Genomic DNA, 27,156 nt, shown 5'->3' with positions numbered 1-27,156 from the left:
TTTTATATTTTGTTTCTCTGCCATACATTTATCTTGGTTGATTAAGTCCCTCTTTCATGTATACTTTATTTTAAAAAATGGCACATGGCTTTATCACTTAAAGACAAGGAGGCACCAAAACTACATACTTTGTTTCTGTGCATACACTGAATAACAGATGCATAGTAAACAATCACCAACAGACTGAAGTAGAAAGACTGAACATGGATTTCGATGCACATGTGTTACTTATATAGTGATTTGTGGACTGAAGGGTTAGCAGCAAGTACATATTTCATGCAGTTACCTAGTTAATATTCTGTGGTAACTGAAATCAACTCTATTGTTGAGTGACTGGCATTATATAACTAAATCATGGTAATCACAACTTGTACATATTGGGACCATACAAAATGAGGACCGCCAGTTGTTCTCTTTGCCTCTTGTTTGACCTCTGAGATCTTTTGGCATGTGTATGGTTTATATCATATTACAGTGTTGATATCTGAGAAGCATTTTTGGCTCTTCTATATATGGATAATATTTGATAAGGTCTCCTTTTATTTGATCCAAACCCTCTGAATTTAACAAACAAGAAAAAAATGATATGGTAGTTTAGAGATTATAAATTTCTCTGAGGAACATAAGAAAGAAGATAATTTTTGTTGAATACTGAATTTATCTATAGAAACAAATGCCTTTTTTTCCATGAGTGGATTGATCTTTTAAACCTTTTGATTAAATGGTAACAATGGTAAGATTAGGAATTCAGAGGCACAAAATTGAGGTTTGAAGTTTGATGTAGAAGATATATAAATACATGTAATATATATGTCCAGATTCTAAGCTCTATGAAATGGGTCATGTTTTTTCACTATTGTTTCCCTAGTGATTAGAAGAGTTCTGGGTACAAAATAGGTGTCAAAATTATTTTTTGAATGAATGAATAATCTACAAATAAAATAGGGATATTTAAAAAAATAACAAATCAATACTAATTCTAGGTCCTTTGGTCCTCTTATGAACCATCTTTATAACCCTTACATTGTCTAATCTTATATAACCAGGTAGCACCTACTCAAGTAGGTAAATTGACATTTTTGCCATTTTAAGGCACTAGTAATAACTCTTCCAACTCTTCCATTTCTTCTTATTTTATTTAATGTCTTTCTTCCCTTTGGGCAAGTTTCATTTAACTTAGGGGAGAAGGCCTAAAAAAAATTCCTATCAGGATCTAAATACTAGCTTCCAATTTGGACATCATTTGATTATAGATTTACTAAAAAAAATCCTTTCAAATACCTTGTCAGGTTTTAGCCACTACAAAAAATAAATATTCATAGAAGCATTGAATGACTTTATAGACAAAAGAAGCGTTCCCTAAGAGGATGAGAATGATACTATTTCTCTGAGATTCAGAGTCACTTCCAAAGATACCTCCCTCCCAAAAAAGACTTCAGACAAACTCCCTGAGAGCTGGCAACTGACAGTAGGATAAACGGACTACTACCCACATTTCTTTCTAGTTCTATCTAGTCACAAATGAAATGCAACCCACGTTTCTGTCTGGCCATAATTTTGGGGCCCTCAACCTCATGGTTGAGCTGCCTGCCTTTGCAAGAACCAACAACTTGCATGCCCCAGGCAGGCAGAAAGCCAAGTCAAATTCTCAGAACACACAATGAGATGAACAAGAAGGCAATAGCTATCCCTAAGAGAATAAGGATCCATAACCAATAAGCACCCCAAAACCAAATTCATAAGAATCTGGCTTTGAAAAAGGTATGAGTATCATGAAATTTACCTTCCTTTCTTGACTAGGCATTGCATAAATCTGAGAGAACTAAGTCGGTAAGAATTCTTACCCTACACTAGATTCTTCCAGGATCCCATCTGCAGACACTGGAACAAGCGGGGTTCAAAGTAGAACATATAACTTTGGTATTTGCCAGAATTTGGCCAGATTTTACATTAATCTTACTATCCCTTTGGCTGTTTAAGGGAAAAACTAGTAACAGTTTACTGGTGAATCCCTTGAGATCTCATCAATTCTGGAAAGGACTCTTAATGGAGTGTAGTTATGGGGCATTCAAGTCAGTGTGGATGAATTTTCATAAAACCTTCAAGGACACTATTTTTTTTCCAAGTGTCCCAGTTGACTGCAAGTGAGACACTGATTTCTGGTCCATCAGTGTTCTGATGATGAATACCTAGGAGGGTAAAACAAGGGAGTCCCAGAGGTTGCTTTAGCTTTATGGCCTTGGAGCTATTATAGTTGTCAGACCATATTAACTTAGTATACTTGTTTATGATCTTCTCGTCTCTTCAAAGTGGAAAGGTGATTCAGATAGAGGATTAATAGACTGTGAGTACTCAGGTAAAAAGGATAAAGGGGAGTAGCAGGAGTCACATTGGTCTTATAAGGATAAATTTAGGTACCTCTTGTGTATTTAATTTTTCCTTAGTTTTATGCAATTAATCTTTCCATTAAGCTATTTTGGCATCGTGGAGACTTTTGGGAGTTTCTGCATGCCAATTAAAATAGATATCCCATTCTGTTTGTTTGACTTGGGAAATTTTGCTTTTAAATGAACCTCTCAAATGAAGGATTTTATCTAATTGGAACATTCCCTGTAGTTTCCATTGTAATTCTACATTGTCTTAGTAAGATTTTACCATTTTTGTAGATGTCCACAGCTTCTGGGACTATAGTTCTTAAACATAAAATAAGCAGAGGCATGCTCAGTTCTTTGAAACTTCAGGATCCTATTTCTTCAGCTAAATCTCCTTGGAGCCAAATTAACACCTAAGGGTGATGTGCTGTTGGCTTGGGGATTTTATGGTGTTTTACAGTGTACGTCATTGCATGGAAATTTTCTCAAGATTGGCAGGTGACCTAGTGCCAATCTAACTCATTCCATGACCAATTTATCCTACCATGGGAGTCTTTCAATTAAGGAGAGAGCACTATAACAGCTTTTAAATACTTGACATGACCAGCGTTTTGAAGCTTTAGCTTCCAAGATCATTAGCAGTAGATCTGCTACAACTTTCACTTGAATATTTCTTTATAGTGATAGGTGCCCAATGGATTTTAATAGTCCAACTTGTGCCTATTAAAGTTTTAATTTTAATGGTCAAACCAGTCCAAAACTGTTGTCTTCATCTATTTCTCCAATTTCCCCAGATTTTTATGCTGTTTATTTATTTTTTAATATTTTTACTTATTTATTCATGAGAGATACACAGGGAGAGGTAGAGATACAGGCAGAAGGAGAAGCAGGCCCCATGTGGGGAGCCTAATGCAGGACTTGATCCCAGGACCCCTGGATCATGACCTCAGCCAAAGGCGGATGCTCAACCACTGAGCCACCCAGGTGCCCCTTTGCTGTTTATTTAGCTCAAGGCATTGTGAGTCCCCCAATGGCTGCCACCCCTTATATATACATATGCTTTTTAAGTAAAGTTTGGGTCAGAGAGCTGCACACAATGGGGTGGACAGTGACTTACCCATGGCCTTGGTAAAAACTAGATGAAGAGTGAGTTCAAAGGGTCCCATGAATGCCTGGTCTGTGCAACTGGTTCTTCAAAGCCATTAGCACTCAGCTTCAAGATCCCATTTCTTGTCACCAAGAACTGTTAAAAGTGATTAAAGACAACAATTTAGGTCACATGAATACACTTTATTAACACTTCATGAAGTGGACAGTCTTCTTTTGGATAACTGCAAAATGGAGGATAAAGAAGAGAAAAAGAATAAAGAAGAGAAAAAAATAAAGTAACTGATTGGCTGAGGTCACACAGTATATCTTGTTTGGGATGAGAAGCCCCAGAGCACGCTTGGTGTTTGAGGATTGGTGCCCTGGATATATTGTGTTTCTGGTCAAGAAAAGCATTTACAAGAACATAGAATGTTTTTCACTTTGCTGACATGGCAACCTAGGCAATAGTAGTGGCTCCATGTTGAATCCAGAAAGCTATTTCAACAAAGGCAAGGAAATGAAATAAAAATTATTAGTGTTGGAATCAGGAAATAAAAATGGTCAATATTTATAGGCAACAATATTGTATACAAGGAAAATTCAAAGAAATTTCTACATGTTACTTCCCCCAATATATACATATGTATGTTAATATATTATCATGAAATAAAATACATCAAATATATTGCCTAATAAAAGATACAGAAGACATTTAAAATAAAAGTTTTAAACATTATTGAGAGAAATTTTAAAAGGAATCTAAATTTATAAAAGGATAGTTCATATTTATGCATTGGAAATCTCATTATCATAATATATAAATTCTTCCCCATTGATCTATAATTCAATACTATCCTAATCAAAATCCAGGATTTATGTTGTGGGGGAATTAATAATGATTATATAAAATTTATAAAAAAACAAAACAGCAAAAGCCAAATATAGCTATGTCCAACACAATTGGATAAATTATACTTTGAAATATCAAGGTATACTTGTAAGTTATAATAATTAGTTAAGTGTGTTTTTGGTGCAAAGATAAGCCCATAGAATAATGAGTCACTTAGTTCAGGAGATTACCCTATCATATATAGCCACTTGATTTTTGTCAAAAGTGACAGCCAACTACAGTGGGAAAATGAATCTTTCCCAAGAATCAGAAACTTTTTCTGTGAGGTGCTAAATCCTAACATTTAAGGTTTTGCAGGCCATGTAGACTCTACTGCAACTATTCAATTCCACCTAAAAGCATTAAAAGATGAGATGTCAACAAATGGTCACAGTTATGCTCCAAAGAAACCGCATAAATGAACTCTGAAATCGAATCATACAATTTTCATGTCACAATATGTTACCTTTTTTATTTATTCTAACTACTTAAACATGTAAAAGTTTTTTCTTAAGTCATATGTCATACAAAAGCAGATTTGCTTAGTGGTCATGTCTTTTTGGACTACTAGTGTTTCATGTACTAGTGTACATGATCAGTTGAATATTGACATGAGAAAGATATCATTACCCCTACTTGACAAGATACACACAAAAAAATCACTTTCAAAAGTACTGTGGGCCCAAACATGAAACAGAAAGTTTTATAGATTCTCTAAGATAACACAGTAGAATATTCTCAGTAGCTTGAGGTAAACAAATCTCTTCTTTAAAATGTTGTTTTGGAAACAACAGTCTTGGCACTCAGAATATAATTCTTAGAGAATTGGTGATGATTTTCAGGCCTTTTTAATGAAAAGACTTAAAGGGTCTTTTTTTTTTTTTTTTTAATTGTTGTTGTTGCTGTTTTCTAAACAAATGTAACCATAACCTTACAGAAGGGACTTATCACTTGGACTTATCACTTCCAAATGATTTGATGAATAGTCTTTTATTCAACGATACCAATCAATAATTATGACAAAGGTAATATAAATTTAATAATTCAAATTACCCCATGAGGGCAGCCCGGGTGGCTCAGCGGTTTAGCACCACCTTCAGCCCAAGGCCTGATCCTGGAGACCCGGGATCAAGTCCAGTGTCAGGCTCCCATGCTTCTCCCTCTGCCTGTGTCTCTGCCTCTCTCTCTCTCTCTCTCTCTCTCTCATGAATAAATAAAAATCTTAAAAAAAATTACCCCATGAAATTCTTAGTAAGTATTCTGTTTGTGTATTTATTTGTTCATGGTAACAATACACAAGAATTATCAAGGTCAGAGGAGTGGGTGGAAGATGCCAAGTCCCATAGCCTAACTGGTTTATTTTCCAGATTCATATGGTAAAGATCAAATATATTAAGCAGGATGGGCAGCCCAGGTGGCTCAGCAGTTTAGTTCCAACTTCAGCCCAGGGCATGATCCTGGAGACCCAGGATCGAGTCCCACGTCAGGATCCCTGCATGGAGCCTTCTTCTCCCTCTGCCTGTCTCTGCCTCTCTCTCTCCCTCTCTGTGTCTCTCATGAATAAATAAATACAATCTTTAAAAAATATATATTAAGCAGGACATAATTTAGGGCATAAGTGACTGGGGGAATCGATGGCATGGATGCTTACATGACTACCATATAAAATTCTCCCTTTTGTATATTGAATGGAATACCTATGTTGAGGCTGTTCATTCTGAAAAGTCATCATGCAGTCTCAGCTGAAATATTGGTAGTCAAAGCTTAGGTAGGTTATCCTATAGAAGGCAGCTTGAAATTCACAGGTGTGAACCAAAACAAAACTATTAGAGGAGCATCATGTTCATCCTAGTAAAATGGCAAAATACCAAGTCTGAAGGCCTGGACATAAATGGCTTAAAGGGGTAATGAGTATTTTTGACCTTTGACTTAGCTTTCTGGTTATGTAATAGTTATGTTTATATATTTATGGCCTAGCTTTATGTTTATGTGTCTGCAAAAAATACCTAGAAGTTGGCAAGGGTGAAGCATCTTTTTTTTTTTTTTTTTTAACATTTTTTAAGTCAGAACCAGAGCATGGCATAAAATATAGGTGAACCTCATTATTAGCAGATCTAATACTTGCAAATCTGCCTGCTTACTATAATCTCTCTGAAACCCATGATTTGTTCTTAGTGCATTTTTAGTCATTTGTGGACATATTCATTATTGAAAAATTTGAGTCACCTGATGCTGTATTCCCAGGTAGGGAAAACAAGCTGATCCTCTGCCTTCTTAGTCAATCAGGGTTTAAATTAGGAAATAAATTGAACATTGAACATGTAAGAGCATTCTGATAGGATACCTATTGATTTTATCCATTTTTTAAAAACTTTTTTTTTCTTTTTTTTTTTTAAATTCAGCATTCTTGCTTTTTTTTTATTTTTATTTATTTATGATAGTCACAGAGAGAGAGAGAGAGAGAGAGAGAGGCAGAGACACAGGCAGAGGGAGAAGCAGGCTCCATGCACCGGGAGCCTGATGTGGGATTCGATCCCGGGTCTCCAGGATCGCGCCCTGGGCCAAAGGCAGGCGCCAAACCGCTGCGCCACCCAGGGATCCCCTAAAAACTTCTTTTTACCTGTAGAAAAGCAGCAAATTGGTACCAGAGACACTATTGAATAACATCCTAATTCTTTCATTTAAAAAAAAAAATCATTAAATACAACCATCTTAAAGGTCCTCTGAAATTGCACTCTTCTCATAGATGTAGAAATTAGGTGTCAGAGAATAATGTCTTAACCAGTCATAGAGCAGTACAAATGGATAAAAGACCCCAAGCTCATGTTTTTTTTTCCATGTTTTTTTTCTCCTTCCAAATAGAATAAGCTTTCTTTTCCTCCCACTTTATGTGTATTTTGAAAACAGACTAATTATAATAATAATTGCTATATACAGCAGTTATCTTGTTGCAGGCACTAACTGAAGTTGGAAATATTAACTAATTTTATATTGTTAACAACCCTATCATTAAGTACATTTCCCAGAGAAGTTAAATATCTCACCCGAAGTCACAGAGCTTATAAATAACAGAACCTAGACGTGAACAGGACCTCTGAGTGACCCTTTCTTACTTACTGGAAATAAGTTTGTGTATATATATATATATATTTTTTTTTTTTTTCCTTTAGGACACATACATTTAACATTTACATTTCAGTGTCAACGGTTTTTTATTATGTGTCTGGAAACTTCTGAAGTGAAAGGATTGTTTATTTTCCCAATTTTTCTGTCAAAAAAAAAAAATAACAGGCTGAAAGAGAGATTTTTGTTTTATTTTGAATCTTCTCTTTGACGACCTTTACGGATGGTCACAGACCCTCGGCTGAGCTCTGAGGCGGAGGGTCCCAGCGGCACCTACTCCATTTGCCTGATCTCATCCCCCTGCTGCTGAGGGACAACATGAGGAGACTCTGCCAGTTCACACCTTGGCCTCCAAAAAGGTGGGCTGAGAGAGACGAAGGAAAGAAACAGACCATTCTAGACTAGTCGGTGGCGGGAACAAGCACGGGAACTTACTTCGATGGCTTGTCTTTGCTGAGTAGGTCTTCTGAGCACCTTCCAGAATCCCAAAGGTCTATATAGAGGACCTAAGCCCGGTCGGCCACCTGCGCCTGCCGCGACACTTGGCCCTTCAAAGTGCTTTCCCGGTGGGGACACTAGGGGGCGGGGCCTATAGGCCAAGGCCCGGGCGAGGGGGAGGGGCAGTGGGGAGCTCCAAATCGCCCGGATGGAGCTTTACCCCGCCAACAGCCGCGTGTTCCTCAGGCCTCCTTCCAACGAGTCCCGTGGAGCCGTGACTGAAAGCACGGTCACGCGGGCTGCGCCTGGTCAGCCCAGCCTCGGAGAGGTCTGGAGTGGAGCCAAAGCAGAGCCGGCCTTCCCGGCAGCCTGAGGCAGCTAAGTAGGGCCGGGCCTGACGCGCTCCACGCAGGACTTCCCGTGTCCCTCTTGTCCCGGTGGACGGTGAGACCCAGTCAGGTCTCCTCACAGACGAGTCAGCGGGAGAAGGCGGGCTGCCGCCGCGAAGACCGAAAGCGCAGGCGGACGGGCTGAGGGCCGAGGCCTGGAAGGGAGCCGCGGCGGCGGCCCTTCCTGCTCGCGGCCCTGTCAGCCGCCCTCGCTGCCGCGCTGCCTCCGGGCCGAGGCGCCGCCTGGGTCAGTTTCCCGGCGTTTCTCCCCAAGGCGCTTTGCAGAGTTTCGGCGCCCTCCCGGATCTTGGGGTAGGTGGCTTTCGTCCTTAATCGCTCTCAGGTCAATTACACACAAAGAAATGTGGGCAGATTGGGAATTGATTAAAAGCTTATCAAAGAAGACCTGTTTTAACAACCACAAAGGACTCAGGATTAAATAGACTGAGGTTGGAATTCCGACTTCAACAGTTGATGCTTTTAAGTATACTTCAAATGTATACTCCCATGTCTTGCTGACCTTTCCGTGAAGGGAAGATAATACATATTTATCTCGAACGTATGATTGAGGGAGAAAGAAATGATACAAAAAAATTCTGACCCATAAAAGTTTTTATTTTATTTTAAAGATTTTATTTATGCATCAGACACACACAGAGAGAGAGAGAGAGAGAGAGGCAGAGACACAGGCAGAGGGAGAAGCAGGCTCCATGCAGGGAGCCCAATGTGGGACTCAATCCTGGGGCTCCAGGATCACACCCTGGGCAGGCACTAAACCGCTGAGCCATCCAGGGATCCCCCATAAAAATTTTTAAAATAAAAAATAAAAACTAGCATTCCTCAGGGTTCTGAAAAAAAAAAAATATATATATATATATAGTCCTGCATAGGTTAACTTAATTCCAGAGACTCAGGCACTGAGAGAATTATGCTTTAGAAAGACCTCTGATTTAGTGTGTGTACTTTAACACTTTAAATCGTTTGCTGTTTTCTTTATCCTCATTTTAGTCCTAACTACGGTAATTGAACTGCATTATGCCATGTTAAAAATGAATTTAAATTTGTTCCCAGTGCCTTACAAGCATAAAATAATATTCTATGTTTTCTAAATTATTCTAAATAACTACTTCAAGAATGTGTTTTCCCTTTCATGTTTTGTGGTTTTAAAAATAGGTGAAAGCAAACTTCAATTCAGCACATTCAGGATAATTGAAAGTAACAAGCCCGTTTAATCAATTTTTACCAGAAAGAGTGTAATGCATAGAAATAAAAATCAAACATGACTATTTACCTAGTGATATAAGGTTAGGTATATTATATTTTTGTTAAATGTAAATATGCAAGTAAACAGAACTACTATTACATGTTATGCTTCTGAGAGTCCCGGCTGAAATCAATAGAAACATTATGAAAGTGTAAGTTAATTAAGATTATAAATTACCTTTCTGCAAAATTGAATTTTTTTTTCTATAATTACTCCCTCAAGTGTTTCTTTTCACTTTTATCTTGAAGGTGAGTTTACATTTTACAATAAGCAAAAATGGTAAAAAAAAAAATCCATTTCTGGAGGGGAATAAATTAGAGTTTGATATGTGTGTTTGTGAATGTGAGACAGAAAGAGAGGTGAGGATACACATACGTATGCAATTTACCTATTACATTATGATAGAAGTTCATTGCTTTGGGGCACCTACGTGGCTCAGTCCATTAAGGGTCAGCCTTTGTCCCAGTATCCTGGAATTGAACCCTACATTAGACTCCTTGCTCAATGGGAGCCTGATTCACCCTCTGCCTGCTGCTCCCCATGATTACACACTCTCTCTCAAATAAATAAAATCTTTTAAAAATGCATTGCTAAAATGTCTTTATTGTCTTATTAAATGAGGAAATGCCAGAATAAATATATTGGATATCCCTCCTACTAAAATATTGTCAGAAATGTTAGAATAAAATAAAATGAAATTCCTCTTTAAAATGTATGTAAGTGTAACATACATGCGGTAAATTACATGCATTGTATGTGGATACAAACTTGCTTTCACCACATAAATTAATAGACAATATAATTTATGCCTCAGAGCTCTTGTCATGTGTCAGTCATTGTCTAAAGTATCTTTTCCAAGGTAAGTACTGTCTTCACTTTTTAAAATATATTGCTAATTTTGCCTGGTTTTATAATTTATGTAATAAGTGAACCATAAAATATATATGAGTTTACGTTGGTTTTTTAAATTCATTATTGTTTGTGAGATCATTTATTACCGTTCCTGGTAGCTGAATCTCTTATTTACATTGTTGGATAGTATTTTTACAATCAATAAACTATATTTTTCTGTTTATATATAGTGAGAATTTGGATTTGTTTTAGTTTGGGACAATTGCATAAATTTGGTATGTATGTGTGTGAAACTCAGGTATACACTCAGGGTGGAAGTGCTCACCGTTAGTGTATGTTGAGCTTTAGTAGATGTGGAGAAAATATTTTCTGATGAATTTTTAACATTTTCCATTCTCAAAAGTACTATATAAGAGTTCTGGTTGCCTCATTTCTTTGTCAACATTTGGTATTCTTGGGCTTTATATTTTAGTTTTGGGCTTTATATTTTAGCCATGCAGAGCTGTAGTTGTGGTTGTTTTACATTTATTTGGCATTTCTATAATGAGCAATATCATTTAGCATCTTTCCATAAATAACTTTATTGCTTATTTGTATATCTTTTCCCCCCATTGGCTGTTTAAATATTTTGACCATTTATATAATGGGTTGGGTGATTGTTTTTTAATTTTTTACCCATTTATGAGTTCTTTATACTGGATATGAAAAAACCCTTATTAGTTGTATGTTTTAAATATCATTATTCATTCTCTGACTTATTTTCTAACTCAAAGATTCCTTTTAATAAGAAGTTCCCAATATGAATGATATCCAATTGGTAAATCTTCTCCTTTAGGATTGTTGGGTTTGATTACCTGTTATAAAAACTTTTGCTTTCTCTATCCAAGGTGTGTGTGTGTGTGTCTATGTGTGCATATAAAAATCATCTAAAAATTTATGTATGGTTTTATGTCTAATATCACACTTCATCTGGAGTTAATATTTCTGAATGCTGTTAGGTATTTGTTTCATTTTATATGTATGGATATACAATCAACCCAGTGCATTTGGAGAAGTCTTCTTCACGTGAGAATCTTTATAATAAAAGTCAGTATAGTAGACTGAATGATAGTCTTCCAAACAGTAATTATGCCCAAATCTCAGGAACCTGTGAATATTAATTTATATGAGAAAAAAAAGACCGAGGAGATAATTAAATAACTTTGAGGTGAATAAATTATCCTGGATTATCTGAGTAATTACATCCTTAGAAGAGCAAGACAATAGAAGGTTGGATTCAGCATAATCAGAAGAATAGGAAGAGATAAGTGACACAGAGACAGAGATTGGAGTGATGTGACTATAGGCAAGGTATTGCCTACAGCCACCAGAGCAGGAAGATTCTACCCTATAGGCTCAGTAGGGACCATGGCCCTGCTGATACACACTGATTTCAGCACAGTAGTATAGATTTTGGAAGTTTATCCTCAGGAGGTATGAGACAATAAATTGCTGTCAGAGTTAAGCCACAAAGATTGTGATAATTTGCTGTAGCTGCCATAGGAACTAATATAGTAACCAACTTCTATCATTTTTTTCTTAATATTTAAGATTATCTTGGGATATTTAAATTCTGTAGCTATTCTGTTTCATAACTCTGGGACTTGTTTGTCTGTATGGCTGACTTCAGAAGCCCTACCTCATAGATCCTGTGTTTTATTTAATCTAGAAAATCCTTAGCTAGCAATATTGCTAAAGGTGTTATAGAAACATGATTTTTCCTTTCTAGCAAATATCATTAATCTGTTCACTCAAAGGAGGTATAATTGACAAGATGATTATACCCAACTTCCTTGCATCATCACCTATTAAAAAAAATTAAAAAATAGACTCTAAGCCAGTTACTTAAAATCTTCTTTCTCTACTTTCGATTCCAGATTTATAAATTTTTGTAAATCAGCGTTGATTTTGTTAAGATATTTTTCTACATATCTTAAGATTATAATTTTTCTTTTGGTTATTGTGCTTAACTGTTCTTTCAAATATTAAACTAACCTGACATTCTTGAAAAAATATAATATGCTTGTGAATATTTTCGTATTTATGTACTTAAGATTTTAATGAGTGAAATTACCAGTTTTTATTTCAAATATTTATTTTGTCCCCTTCTTTTTTTATTATGATAAGCAGGTCTTAGTTTATAAAGCTTTGCAATGACCAACATCCGTCTGCCTTTGTTACTAATTTTTATTTTATGTTTGCTTTTAATTCTGTACATTTCTGCTTTCATATTGAATATCATAAAACTTTGTTATGCTTATACTGTGACTAAGCAAAAGGACTTACTGATATATACCTGAAGGGGTTGGAATTCTTATCTACACCATGAAACACGTAAAGTCCATTTTCCATCTGCTTTAATTGAATTTATTTTATTTTGGTGAGAACTTTTAACACAATGTCTATTTTCTCACCAAAATTTTAAGTGTACTATACAATACTGTTACCTATAGGTATGATATTGTGCAGTAGGTCTCTAGAACTTACTCATCTTGCATAACTAAAACTGTAGACTCATTGAATAGCAACTTCTCATTTCTGCCTCACCTTAGCTCCTAGTAACCACCATTCTATTTCTGCTTCTATTAATTTGACTCTTATTATATGAATGCCTCATATAAGTGCAATTTGGCTTATTTCACTTAGCATAATGTCATTTAGGTTCATGTATGTTGTTGCATATGTCTGGATTTTTTTAAGGCTGATAAAAAATATTCAGAATAGTGTTTACTTATGGTAGGAAAGAGGACTAGTTGTACAGTTTAGAAGGAAAACAGAAGTAGAATTCTATTTCTTAAGCTGGGTGAATGGTACATCGTTTTATAATTCTATATGCCATATATATACCTTATTAGAGTATACAAATCAATATAATACATAGCTTATAATGAAAATTACAAAATAAATGATAGAAATCACTGACTTGATTATTTTAAGATACATGGAACAAATCTCCCACCTGAGAGTGGTAATAAAAAACCAACCAAACAAAAACTAGAAAATGTTTGATTAGAGTTATCTTAGAATTGCACAAGATGAGAAGATATTTGCAAATGACATATCAGATAAAGGGCTAGTTTCCAAGATCTATAAAGAACTTATTAAACTCAACACCAAAGAAACAAACAATCCAATCATGAAATGGGCAAAAGACATGAACAGAAATCTCACAGAGGAAGACATAGACATGGCCAACACGCATATGAGAAAATGCTCTGCATCACTTGCCATCAGGGAAATACAAAGCAAAACCACAATGAGATACCACCTCACACCAGTGAGAATGGGGAAAATTAACAAGGCAGGAAACAACAAATGTTGGAGAGGATGCGGAGAAAAGGGAACCCTCATACACTGTTGGTGGGAATGTGAACTGGTGCAGCCACTCTGGAAAACTGTGTGGAGGTTCCTCAAACAGTTAAAAATAGACCTGCCCTACGACCCAGCAATTGCACTGTTGGGGATTTACCCCAAAGATACAAATGCAATGAAACGCCGGGACACCTGCACCCCGATGTTTCTAGCAGCAATGGCCACGATAGCCAAACTGTGGAAGGAGCCTCGGTGTCCAATGAAAGATGAATGTATAAAGAAGATGTGGTTTATGTATACAATGGAATATTACTCAGCTATTAGAAACGACAAATACCCACCATTTGCTTCAATACCCTCCAGATGGAACTGGAGGGTATTATGCTGAGTGAAGTAAGTCAGTCGGAGAAGGACAAACATTATATGTTCTCATTCATTTGGGGAATATAAATAATAGTGAAAGGGAATATAAGGGAAGGGAGAAGAAATGTGTGGGAAATATCAGAAAGGGAGACAGAACGTAAAGACTGCTAACTCTGGGAAACGAACTAGGGGTGGTAGAAGGGGAGGAGGGCGGGGGGTGGGAGTGAATGGGTGACGGGCACTGGGGGTTATTATGTATGTTAGTAAATTGAACAGCAATAAAAAATAAATTAAAAAAAAAGAATTGCACAAGATTGCACAGTATTAATGGGATAAAATTCAGAAGTTGGAAATACAAACATGCAAGTCAAGAATTTGGGGACAGTCTACACCTGGAAAGCATTATTAACATTAAGTAGCTTAATTTTAAAGAAATAAAATGAAATTATCATGTATGCAACAATAACAACAATAAATGAAGGCAAAGAAAAACTTTTAAAGCTGAGAAAGAAAAATTATTTTTAAATATAATTGATGATTGACTTGTCATATAAAATACTAATCAGAAGACTATGGAATGCTATCTTCAATGAACCAGCTTAAAATAATTGCTAATTTAGAATTATGTAGCCAGTGAAAATACTGTTTAGTAATAAAGTTATAACAAAAATAATGTTCACACAGTGACAGAGAAATTATAATTGTTTCAATTTGAGACATTATACTTCATTGTTATACATAAGTGTTATACATTTATACATAATGTTAAACATTTACACAATGTGCATAAATGGAGGAGTTGTGTTTTGCAGTAATGTAAAAACTCTCAAATGTATGATTTTTTATTGTAGTTAACATCTGATTATTAATTTCCCTCCATAAACTCAAAATCAGTATAGATATAGAGACTGGCAAACTTTGTCGCTTATCATGTACAACAAAATTTAGTGGCCTGAAACAATATGAATCTATTATTTCTTACAATTATGTGGATCAACTGGATGGTTAAAGATAATTTAGCAGGGGAATTTGGCTCTCCATCATGTGATCTCACATTCTGCTTCAGCATAGACGAAACTTGGTTCTACTGAAGTGGCTGTGTTCTTCATAAGGAAGAGTTAGAGAAAATGTGCCAGGCCTCTTGAAGTCTAGGCTCAAGTCAGACACCGTGGCATTCATAGCACATTCGCTCAGGCAAAGCAGGATATTAGGATGGCTTAAATTCAGAGAAGAAAATTACCTGTACCATGTGATAGTACAAAAGGTAATTTTGCCTTGCAAAAGGTTGAGCATGAGGAGGAATGCAATCAGTATACCAGAAATTATTCTTACTTCCTGGCATTTTTGGCAAAGTAAAATGAAAGGCACTGCACAGTGTAGATCTCATATGTATGGAGGCTGAGAAAATTAACGCCATTCCACCTCAAGTTTAGCATTAGCACAAGTATAGCCATCTCAGGCCCCTGTGAATAAGAGCTGACCTTTACAGGAAAAACCGCAGAACACCCTTGACAGAGAGTCCCATATCAGAATGAGTACAGAGCTTAATGCCCTTGACAGAAAGTCCCATATCAGAATCAAAACAGAGCTCAGAACGCCCTTGACAGAGACAGAAAGTCCCGTATTGGAATGAAAACAGAGCTTAAGAAATTCCTCCACCCCTTCGGAAAATCCCCTAGACCAGTCCATAAAAACCCAGCTGTAACCCCCATCGGGGCCCAAGTCCCTGCTCCGCTGTGTCGGGTATACTTGGACCCAAGCTCGGCTCCCTGGTGATTTTCTCGGATTCGTAATCTTGGGCACAACAATATGCTCATTTTTTAACAGTAAATATAGCTTTATTATATGATGCAACAGTAGATGCATAGCTTTAAAGGGACCGTTTAAGCCAAGGCAATCACTTTCCTATGTACGAACAATGATCAAAATGAAATTTGAAATTAGAAACAAAGTATCATTTACATTACCAGCACTCACAATGAAATACCTAGTTTTAAATCTAATGACTACATATTATATAACTATGGTGGGTTTCCTTACCCTCTGATTTTCCCTTGGATTCAGCATGTTAAAAACCTCAACAGACTATTAGAAGACAGATGGAGAAATACATTACAGATATATACCCTTCTATGCTCTCTGCATTGCCATCATTCTAGCAATTACTCTTTGATTGATGTCACATAGTCACTTGTTTTGGGGGTCAGAAATCTGGTAACACCATTGATTTCCTCTTCAGGCCTATGGGTATAATGGCTTTTTACTGAGGCTACTACCAGAATGTTGCTTCAAATACTTGCTGTCCTTTAAACCTGTACACATCTCTTTAAATTCTGCCTTCATTAAATACTTGTCAAGTAAATCCTTAATTTAAATTAATCATTTTTATTGATAACTGTAATTGATAAACATTTTAAAGCAGTTATTTGAACATTACATTGACATATAAGAAACTTAAAAATCAGTTCATTTAAATCTGAGTACTTTCCTTAAATGTTGGGCTGACCTATGATTTTAATATAAAGACTAAATGTGATTCACTTGTCTTATTTTTCTATGTGTCTTTTTTGTTGTTGTTCTTTTAGGCTTTTTTAAGTAGAATGAAACACAAAATTTGGGGGTGTTTTTACTCCTAGAGAAAAATTGAAAATATTTTAATTTTTTCCTTTGCAAATGTAGGTGTAATTCTTTAGAACAAAAAAGGAAATCAGATATACCACAGATAACATGAAGTCTTGTTTTTATATAGGTCAAGCAGTGACAGAAGGCTAAAACCTGTTAAATTACAGTTAGCATACAATTTAATTCTAAATAGTTGAGGATTTTTCATAGTATTTATTTTCTTACTGAAAATGGCTAACATTGAATTGCTATTTAAAATTTGTGAGATATTCAGATAAAGCCTGAATATTTTGACCTACAATAAAGGGATTGGAAGAAAACTTATTTTACAAAGCATCAAAAATTACTTTAGTAAAAAGATATAGCACCAAAAGGAACATAATATGTTTGCAGTTTCTATTTTTGCTCCATTGTGTAAACTTGTAACATTATTAATGCTTAGGCACTAATAGAGAAATTTTCTTTTCTTAGAGAAATTTCTTAGGGAAATTTTCTTTTCTCAATATAATAGTTGTGAAATAATAGAAATGTATTTGGACATACAATGAAAAAAATGTCTCAAAAGAGTAACATCAAAATAATTTGAATAAAATTTTTAGTGCCAATGAAAGTAATGACCAATTAATAAGATATTATTGAGTATAAGCTTGTAAAATTCGTGTTTATCACTGTAGCACCATAAAAGCTACTCCTATTTCCTTCTCATTGTATATGCACATGTTATTTTCATAGCAATTACAGAATATTAGCAACTTAGAGAAGTACAGATCCTAGGAATATCGTTCTTGATCAAATGCAATTAAACAATGTAGAAGTGATGATACTGGATGGATGAAACAAAACTGTAATGAGAACTATTCTACTAAACAATTAAAAGCCTGACTAGAAAAGTATAAAGGCTTATCTTGGAGAAGCTGTGGGAAAATAGGTACTTCCCTGAATTACTTCTGGGGTTGTTACTTGATACAATCCTTAATGAAGGAAATTTGCTAATATGTAGTAGGAAATATATGTTTACCATTGAAAGTCCCACTTTTAGGACATTATTCTGAAAATACACATCCAACAGTCCATTAACTGATAAGCAGTAGTTACTCATTGGACCATTATTTATGGTTATGAAATATATAAACCTGTATTCCATGCATAATTAATTGAATAAACCATGCTTCTGACAGACAATTAAGTAATTTTAAAAAACATTGACAATAATCTCTATTAACTGACATTATTTCCATAATGTTTTGCTAACTGAAAATAGAAAGTACAAAAAAGTATGTATAGTAGGGTATAGTTTGTATAAGAAAAATAAAATAACATGTGAATATATCTCCCTATTTTTTCCCCTAAAAGTAGCAGAAAAAGAATAATGCAGAAAGAAATGAGAATGAGTACCTACGGAGGGGTAGATGGATATATTAGGTTATTAATGTTAATATTTTTATTTTCTTTTTTCTTAATGGCTTTTACTTCTTTATAGTTTGGCTGAATCTACTGACAGAAATAGAGTAGGGCTATAGAATAAACATAGGGTTCATATAGCATTACATGGGCAGCCCGGGTGCCTCAAGTTTAGTGCCGCTTTCAGCCTAGGGCGTGATCCGGAGACCAGGAATCGAGTCCCACGTTGGGTTCCCTGCATGGAGCCTACTTCTTCCTCTGCCTGTGTCTCTGCGCCACACTCTCTCTCTCTCTGTCTCTCTCTCTCTGTGTGTGTGTGTGTGTGTGTCTCATGAATAAATAAATAAAATATTTTTTTTAAATAGCATTACATGACTGGGCCTTATATAATTTTGAAATAGGACACTGAAATATCTGGGTTAAAAAGTGAAAGGGAAAGGTTTTTGTCTAATCCTCATATAATGACTCTTGATTCAAAATTAGTAATTTGGTGAAATGTGATTCTCTTTGAAGCAATTCAATATTATTTTGCTGTATGTTCAGCAAGTTTTCAGAAACACTTCAAATACTTCATGACTGATTATACACTTACAATTCTATTTTGAGATGTTGATAATCAGGGAAAAGAGAAAAGGTTAAAATTTATCAGTGACAAATACAAAAAAGTGCATAGCTGTAAAACTCTTGTAATAAAAAATATTAAAGTACAACTGTTACTTTGCATATTAATACATCTTAGAAAACATTCTCTTGAAGATGAACAGCAGGAATGTGAGTCTAATCTCAAGATATTCAACTTTTGTATAACTCCAAATGGTGCAAAATACCTAATTTGATAAGAGTCTTAATGAAATGTTATAAAAAGAAATTAACTTTGTAAAGTCAATTTCTTACTTAGAGAAATGCACAAATGTATTATGAGTTTCAGTATACTGTATTAATATAAGTTTCCTATGTAGCTTTTTCCTTCATAGAGACAGAATGAAAGATTTCTCTTTTAAGGACTTTAAATAATTACTTCAAATCTCCTATTTTTTTTTCTCAAATAGAATTGAGATATGTCCACTAATTAATGTATAATTAGTACTGCCAGAATACCAATTTTACACATATCCTGGATTTTACCTATTTGTTTTCACCTTTCCTGGTACTTCCATCATTGTATTTCATGTTGTTTGTATTATATAGAATGAATGTAAGTGGTACTTCAAACTTGAACATTGAATGAAACTTTTTATTTTTATTTTATTTTATTTTTTAAAATATTTTATTTATTTATTCATGAGACACACACAGAGAGAGAGAGAGAGAGAGGCAGAGACACAGGCAGAGGGAGAAGCAGGCTCCATGTAGGGAGCCCGATGTGGGACTCAAACCCGGGACTCTAGGATCATACCCTGAGCGGAAGGCAGATGCTCAACCACTGAGCCACCCAGGAATCCCCCTGAATGAAACTTTTTAGCATAGATAGCTGGTCTAGATTCTTTAGCCTTAATAGGATTTTTTTTTAAGTAGACTAGGTTAGAGTTTGTATTATTCATATATCTGATTTATCTCTTCTCATCAGGTTATTTAGAGCATCACCCTATAAGTATCTAAGTTGAAAAAAACAATAGCAAAAAAAAAAAAGAAGAAGAAGCAAGTCCTTTTAAATCTGGTCAGTAACTTTTACTTTATTTATATTTCCACATGATACTCTGAATAAATAACTTAAAATTTTATCTGATTTATTTTTAAATATATGTATTCATACCTTTCAATGATGTATCTAAATTATTCTCGTATTTATTTTTATTCTATGTCATGTAGCTTTAAAGAGATTCAAAAGGTATTGGAGATGTAACGTTATTTTAAGAAACCTATCTTTTATTTTTTTTAAAAGATTTGTTTATTTGAAAGAGAATGAAAAAAAGAGAACATGAGCAGGGGGAGGGGCAGAGGGAGAAGCACATTCCACACTGAGTGGGGAGCCTGATGGGCCTGGATGCAGGGCTCCATTCTGGGACCTGAGGACCATGACCTGAGCTGAAGACAGACACGTAACCAACTGAGCCACCCAAGAAACTCTCTTAAAAACAGATTGTATTAGTAAGTATAATGACTAGAATTGTGATATTTAGGCATATAGAAGTAAGAAACTAAAGATTATCTCCAACAAAGAAATGAAAATACGCCAAGTAATTCAACAGACCCAAATAGTAGACACAGAGCCAGGAGAAAATTTAACAGGAAATCATATGTCAGTCAGGGCAGTGTTGCACTTATGAAGTGTCATAAAAAAAAAAAAAAATCCCCTTATTTGGCTGACTACACCTTCTTCCACCCTGAAAATATTTGTTTTCTAAACTCAGACCATTAGGAATTTTGCTATTTGAAATGATATCAGTAGGGTATAATTCTACTTTAAGCTGGAGGATCTAAGTCACTTTGACACAGAGAAGCACTTCAATTTATAACCCAGGTGCAAAGCTTTAGATAAAAGTTTTCTGGATATGCCTTCCCATATTTTTCCCTAACTTTGTAGTTTCCCAAGAAAACACATCTTGGGTTCACTTTGCAATACAGGCCAGATGGTGACTTTCTACACAGGCTTTGCTGTGAGTCCTGCCTCATTTAAATTTTATTTAAACTTCACCCTTTCCTAAAAACCAGTTATTATATTTTCTCCAAATTTTTGTGAAGTAACTCTTGGTTCATCTGGTTTGAAATCTCCCACTTTGAAATAGACCAATATACTTTACATTTTTAGGCTAAAAATTTGTTCCTGATAGTTTTAGTTTAATCAGGCTAGGACAGAAGTAAGCTATTAATAAAAATGGGCAAAAGAGCTTTTGGTAGCTTCCAATGTGATAAACCTTAGGTGAGTGACATAGTAGAGAAATACTAATAAGAATGCATAACACTAGTAATTTAGAAATTTGAAATATTTTAATTAAATGAGAAAATCTATTTTTGGCCATGAATAAAATGGCATTTATAATATAGATCAGGAAATATGAAGTGATATGAATTAGAAATGGGAATATAGGATAACCTAGTATAAAATTTTGTACTCTGTGAAACTTTCACAAAACAAGTATATTCTGATTAATACCCAGTGTGTTTATATAACTTAAGAATAGTGCATTGTATATATATATATATATATATATATACACACACACACACACACACATATATATACACATCTTACAAATTATATTCTATGTATTAAGCTTGTTGTCTTTTTCTTGCTTGTCTTTTATATTGTTTCATATAACATATATATTTTAGAACTAAAAGATGATAAATGAAGCTTCCCAAAGTATGTTTTTGTTAGTAGTTTCTTTTTTTAAAAAAATATTTATTTATTATGAGAGACACAGAGAAAGAGGTAGAGACATAGGCAGAGGGAGAAGTAGGTTCCATCCAGGGAGCCTGATGTGGGTCTTGATCCCAGTACTCCAGGATCATGCCCTGGGCCAAAGGCAGATGCTCAACTGCTGAGCCACCCAGGTGTCCCGTGTTAGTAGTTTCAAAAGTACTCTTAATTTTATATGTTCACCTGGCAAAACAGAGACAATGTAAAAATAATGTTGGCCCCAAAATGGGCAGCTCTGGAAGAGGCAGTAATTGTAGATCTCTTTCTTTCTTTCTTTTTTTTTTTTTTTAAGATCTCTTTCTTGCACTTACTCTTCTCTATATTAGTAATTGTTAGTATTTGATAGTTGCTTTTTAGTAAAACATGCTGCATGCTGTCTGTGTTTCATAATTCCAGGAAATGAATGGGCCCATGGCCAATGATTTATATATCTTGATTTGATATTGTGGGATCAAACTGTATATGATCAGAGAGCTGTTTTTGGTAAATGTGTGAGTCTGTACAGGCTATATGGAGACTTGGAGGGGGATACTGATTTCAGTGATCAATGTGGCTTAATAGAGAAGAAAGTGCATGTAAAGAGTTGAGAAAAATAAATTACAAGTGTGCTATAAGATATTCAGAATAAAAATGCAGAGGGAGAGAGCACAGAGCCTAGGGCACTTAGATTCATTCCCACTCTGAAACCATGGATTCTTATTGGGTGTTGTGGAAACTCAAACTGTATTTTTTTTTAGAGAACTCCAGGGAATCTTTTTTTTTTTTTTTTTTTTTATTCAAGTAAAATTTTAATGTCTTCAGTCAATACAACTGAAAATGTAGTGTTTTTTTTTTTTTTTTGGTTTTGTTTTGTTTTTTGTTTTTTTTTTATTCAAGTAAAATTTTAATGTCTTCAGAACTCCAGGGAATCTTTATACACTGTCCCAGGTTGGGAGCTAGGCAGGAAAATTTTCAGAAGATACATATATCTAGTTCTGTGTATGGAGAATTGCAACATGTATTGGAAGATTTAAACTATACTTTCAAAAGTACTTTCTTTTTCTTATTTTTGTACTTTGGTTTTATTTAAAAATTCTGACATAAATATATACATTAATTAAGCAGAGAAAAGATATGCTCTAAGTAGAGAGGAAAACTTAAAGCTGTGGCCACATAACTGTATGGAAGTCAAAGTTTAATAACTGTAGGCTATACTGGAAAGTATCTTTGCCCAGTGGTATCAATGTTTTAATGACGGCCTTTAGGTTTGTTTTTGTTTTTTTTTTTAATATTTTATTTATTCATTCATGAGAGACACACAGGGAGAAAGAGGCAGAGACACAAGCAGAGGAAGAAGCAGGCTCCATGCAGGGAGCCCAACGTGAGACTCGATCCTGGGTCTCCAGGATCACGCCCTGGGCTGAAGGCGGCGCTAAACCGCTGAGCCACCTGGGCTGCCCAGGGGCCTTCAGTTTTTATATAAAGTGAGTTGGGGAAACATTGTAAATCCGTTTTTGAGTGAAAGAGAGGTCTGTATTTATATATTAGGTGAGCTTTAATGCTGTATTGAATGACCTTTATAGGAGCAAGAGTAGTACATGAGTGAGGAATTGCTTCTGGCTTGAACCAGAAAGGCAGCAACACATTGAGCTAATAGCATTCTGAGTACAATTTGGAAATGGAGGCAGTAAGGTTTCAGGTAGATTGGATAAGTCATGAGAGAAAAAGGTCATGGATGCTAATGACTTCTAAATGTGTATTTCCACATTACACATTTTATCTGAACTTAGATTCACATTTTTTACTATATATGCTCAAGTAAAAACATATAAAAAATGAAAATGATGATGTTATTTATGGATAAAAGTACAAAGGCAAAGAAACGTTTTTGAAAATATCAAAACTGATTACTGGTTCAATTTGTGGTGGAGAGGACGAAGAAAAGAAAATTATATTCTTTACTATTTTAATATTTAAAAGTTTTTATTGCATTATTAAAATGAATAGAACACTGCTAGTTTCCTCATTTAGAGAGTATCAGTGCAAACATTCTATTATTTAAAGTATCTATTTATATCTATGTCTATTTAAAAATCTATGTTCAACTATATTAAACATGCTAAGATACCCACCATGTTATTTAAAATATTCATAAATGTTCTTTGATTTTCACTAATATACTTTGTGGAAGTATTTTAATTAGATTAATTTTGCTGTAAATGAATAACATTGATCAAAAATGGTATTTTCATTCTAGCAAAATTATATATGCATTTATGATTTTTATTTGTAGATTTTGAGACAAATTGAATATCAACATTTCATAGAGTTTCAACAACTGAGATCATGCCACTAACCTCACCTTTAAGAGAATATTTACTTATTTCTTGCAGTTATAATTTTACCTTAGCAAAAATAAAAATAATTTTTTTCTGGTCTGTGATAAAGAATGAGTTATAATGTAGACCAATATAGCAAGACACTCATGTAATTCTATGAAGAGGTCATTGATTTAGCTTGTCTCTTTGGATTAAATATAATTAAAGGTTTCAAGAAACCCTTAATTCGGGGATCCTCAGAAGTAGAAAACTGTGTCCACACTAGTTTCTGTATGTTTCAAATGAGAAAATACCTAACCAGAATTGTTTGCAAGATCATATCATAAGACAGTGGAGTATAAAATAGAAGTATTGAGTGCCTTAGACATATATGCTTACATAGTCTGGCAGTGTCTTTTCATACTCTGACTGGATGCATTAAGCAGCTTGTATTAATCAGGTTTCTCCCAGGAGTCTGAATCAATAAGGATAGATATATACAATTGGTTCTTGGTTCATATAATTATAGAGGCTGAGAATTTCTGAAATCTGCCATCTGCAAGCTGGAGACTCAGGAAAGATAGTGGTGTAATCCAGTCTGAATCCAAAGGCCTGAGACCCAGGGGGAATTGATGGTGTAAATCCTATGGTAGGGCAGAAGAAGACCTATATCCTGGTTCAAGCAGGAAGGCAGGAAGACAAAGGGGCGATTTCTTCCTTTATCTTTTGTTCTATTCAGGGGCTCAAGGATTGAATGATGCCCATTCACACTGGGGAGTGTAATCTACTTTATTAAGTTCACTGATTGAAATGCTAATCTCAATGGAATCAACTTCACAGACCCAGAAATTATGTTTAATCTGGACACCCTGTGCCTCAGGCATATTGACACATAATATTCGCCATCCCATAGCCATACATTCTTTTTCTGTATAGTTGAAAGTAAAGCAGACTTGAATAGAAGGCAAGTGATCTGAAGTTGTCTTTTGGTGAGATCAACTGGATCACTGTCATTGACCAAAACTACTGGAAACCAGATAAAAATGGAGGAGTTTCAGGATAGGCCAGAATAGAAGGGATGATGTAAGTATGGTGAAATATTGGCTAGAGTAGAATGAAACAATGCAAGCTTAGAATTTATGTCCCTTCCAGTGCTATGATAAAAATGGATTGCTGGATCTATCAACTAAAAGAGAAGAGGTGAGAAAATACTAATCTGATAAGGTTTCCCTTGAATTAAATGAAAAAAAGAAACAAAACCAGCTTATATAATTAACTTTAATATAGGTGCAAAAACAACTATATGGGGGGGAATGTCTTAAAATAGAAATTGATTATCATTAAAAATAATAGGGGTGTGTGTGTGATTATGTATATCTGTGTACAGGTATAAAGATAGATATTTCACATCAGAGCATATAATCGGTAAAGTTTTATTAAACATGTTTACATACATATTCTCTGAATCCTTTGTTGACTATTTGTTATATAAAGCTCTTAAATCTAGCTAGAGTATACATTGTTATTAGATATAATCTATGCATCTTATTCACTTTTTGCAATTATCTTCTTATATCACTACTGCTTATTGAATAATCAATATAGTTCTCACTTATTCTAGATGTTTATTTGTAATTCTATTTTAAATTGTTTATTCTGGTTCATTTTTTCTGTTATTTTTCTCATGCAGAAAATCCAGTGATTTGAAGGTGTATAATTATCATTCATTTTAATGTTGTCACTCATATATTCTCTATTTTCTTGGATTTAACTTCATAGATAAGATTCAAAACTAGTTTTCAAGTTACTATCTAAGAATTTAGGACTGTAAGTCGAATTATAATCGTGCAATGAACTCAAGAACATTGAAGTCTATGTTAGATCTTATACACAACTACTTATGTTTTATTATTTTTACAAGACTTCCTTTTCTGTTTCTCATTTATTCCTCCACATTTTTTTATTGAAAAAATTCTGTATAGAAATTTTTATGATAGACATTATGCTAGGCTCTGAGCACACAATGTTGAGCAGATATAGTTCAGGTTCTGATGCGATTCCAGTCTAGGGAGAAAGGTATAATCACACTAAATTACTAATTGAAGTATAATTACAAACTGTGATGATGTAAAGAAAAGGAATAAAGTTCTATAAGCGTATATAACAAAGACTCTTACCTATACTGGTGAATAAGGAACAGCTTCAGTAAGAAACTGATGATCCCTAAGACCTAAAGAAAGATTAAAAATAGATTAGTTGAAGGAGGGAAAGGTGTTTTAAGGTGTGTGTCCTGTGGTCCTGTGCAAGAAATGATGGGATTAAAAAGCAGAGAAAAAGGTCAATATGAGGCAACTGATTGCTATTTATACATAGATGTAGCTCAGGCATATATCACAAAAGGCTTTGTACCCATTGTGAGTGGAAATGATTGGCAGCTAAGTCTAAGAGTAATCTGTTCAGATTTGCATTTTGAGAGCATCACTTAATATATAGTGCAAAGAACATATTAGGAAAAAAAAAAAAAACAGGTGATACAGAGAGACCAGTTTATGGTTATTGCAATTGTCCAAACAAATGCATTGGTAACTTGGATTAATAATACTTATATTTTTTGTAATAAATAACTTTTTGATATATCAGCAATTTTGTTGCATAAACTCATTCTGTACTATTTAATATAATATTTTTCATATTATTATTTTCCTACTGTTTTAACATTTTCAGAGTTTGAATTATCAAATATATTAGTATCATTAACTATTTCCTTATAGTGAAGTTTTTTCCAATATGAGGTATGTTTTAAGTTTTCAAAAATAAACATTAAAACTTAAATTTTATTTAAGTTTTAAAACTAATTTTTAAAAGTTTGAATATAGTTGACACACAATGCTACCTCAGTTTCAGGTGTATAACATAGTGTTTCAACATCTCTGTACCCTATAGATACTTACCAAGATACTTACCTTCTGTAACCATACAGTACAATATTTGATTTATAGAAAAATTGTGGACATAGTACAGAGATTACTCATATATCTCACACTCAGCTTCCTCTAACTGTATTTGTCACAATGAATATACCCATATCAATATTCTTTATATTTCTTTAGTTTTTAACTAATGTCCTTCTTATGTTGCAGAATTGTATTAAGATAAGAACACCATATTTCTAATTCTAAATCCTGTCTTCTTAGACTTTACCCTGTGGCAGCTTCACAGATTTTTCTTTTCCTGATGACCTTTAGAGTCCTATTTTGTAGAATGTTCCCCTGCTGAGATTTCAGTAATGTTTTTCTCATGATTAGACTAGGGTTGTGGGATTTTTGGAGGAAGACCACAGAGGTA

The 27,156-nt window shown here is 34.6% G+C and overlaps 2 long non-coding RNA genes across 28 annotated transcripts in view; one reads left to right on the top strand and one right to left on the bottom strand.

The window, feature by feature from the left end:
* LOC140607968 (uncharacterized) overlaps positions 1-8,475 on the bottom strand; it is a 415,966-nt gene extending 407,491 nt beyond the window's left edge. For 6 of the 27 annotated variants that reach the window (XR_012009893.1, XR_012009890.1, XR_012009898.1 and 3 more), the window contains exons 1-2: positions 7,909-8,471; positions 3,490-3,615 (exon numbers count right to left, since the gene is read on the bottom strand). This is a non-coding gene — a long non-coding RNA (uncharacterized lncRNA). Of the gene's footprint in view, positions 1-3,489; positions 3,616-7,908 lie in introns of all 27 variants that reach the window. The other 21 variants (XR_012009900.1, XR_012009897.1, XR_012009899.1 and 18 more) reach the window with 12 other exon arrangements.
* The window catches only part of LOC140607970 (uncharacterized), a 353,114-nt gene continuing 334,057 nt past the window's right edge, over positions 8,100-27,156 (top strand). The window contains exons 1-3 of the long non-coding RNA XR_012009913.1: positions 8,100-8,205; positions 8,240-8,612; positions 19,721-19,810. This is a non-coding gene — a long non-coding RNA (uncharacterized lncRNA). The remainder of the gene's footprint in view (positions 8,206-8,239; positions 8,613-19,720; positions 19,811-27,156) is intronic.

This window comes from Canis lupus, chromosome 17, assembly GCF_048164855.1.
Source record: "Canis lupus baileyi chromosome 17, mCanLup2.hap1, whole genome shotgun sequence".
NCBI lineage: Eukaryota > Metazoa > Chordata > Mammalia > Carnivora > Canidae > Canis > Canis lupus.
This window is presented reverse-complemented; position numbering and strand designations above follow the sequence as displayed.